At 48.7% G+C, this 868-nt stretch overlaps 1 non-coding gene across 1 annotated transcript; it reads left to right on the top strand.

Moving 5' to 3' along the window:
- Positions 1–360: 360 nt before the first annotated feature.
- On the top strand, positions 361–467 carry LOC125592152. Its single transcript, XR_007328001.1, has one exon. It is a non-coding gene; the product is annotated as a small nucleolar RNA R71 (small nucleolar RNA).
- Positions 468–868: the final 401 nt, after the last annotated feature.

Here is an 868-nt window from a genome sequence, read left to right as displayed (position 1 = left end):
CTGCCACCCTTGCCTATTTACGTAGCTCACTTCTGCTGATTGTCTCCTGCTTGTTCAGCTTCAAACGCCTTGTCGCCTGCACTCTTCTCAGGAGTTGCTTCTTCCATTATGAAAACTTGGCTCTGTTTTCCCTTAAGCAGTTGGTCCACCTTTGCTGCTAAGTCATCTATGCTGTTCACGCTTTTGGAGCGATCATGCTCCTTGTTCTTGTTCAGTGAACTAGAAGCCATGTTCTCAATCAGCGCGAACGCACCAGGTGTGGTTTGAGTCATGAAGTCTCCGTTACTAGAGGAATCAAGGGTGTTCTGGTACTCATAGCTCACTCCATCGTAGAACACCTCCAATATGTAATCGTCATCAAACCCATGGTGTGGGCACTCCCTCTAGTACTCTTTGTACCTTTCCCAAGCTTCATAAAAAGGTTCATCAGATTTCTGCGTGAAATTGGAGATTCTATGCCGCAGAGCCGCCGTTTTGGACTTGGTGTAGAAGTGGCTCAAGAAAGCTGATCAAACCTGGTCCCATGAGGTTAGAGAACCGGTTGGGAGAGATTGCAGCCAGCGAGAAGCTTTCCCTTCGAGAGAGAATAGGAACAGCGTGCATTTGACATAATCTGGTGGTACTCCATTAGAGCGAGAGAAATTGCAGATCCTCTCAAAGGCCTCTATGTGGTCCATTGGTATGTCTGAAGTGAGGCCGCTGAACGTGCTCTTCTGTACCAGACCTATCAGTGCAGGTTTGATCTCGTAATCTTGTCGAGTACAGGGTGGAGGATTTATGGGAGAGCGGTTAGTAGCGAAGTTCCTCGGAAGGTTTCGCTCCCCAATAAGAGCATCACGCTCCTCTCGCGCGGCGTTCTCGGCTGCTT

The sequence above is a fragment of the Brassica napus genome, chromosome C8 (genome assembly GCF_020379485.1).
Source record: "Brassica napus cultivar Da-Ae chromosome C8, Da-Ae, whole genome shotgun sequence".
NCBI classification, from domain to species: Eukaryota; Viridiplantae; Streptophyta; class Magnoliopsida; order Brassicales; family Brassicaceae; genus Brassica; species Brassica napus.
The sequence above is the reverse complement of the archived record's forward strand: the minus strand, read 5'-3'. Positions and strand labels throughout refer to the sequence as shown.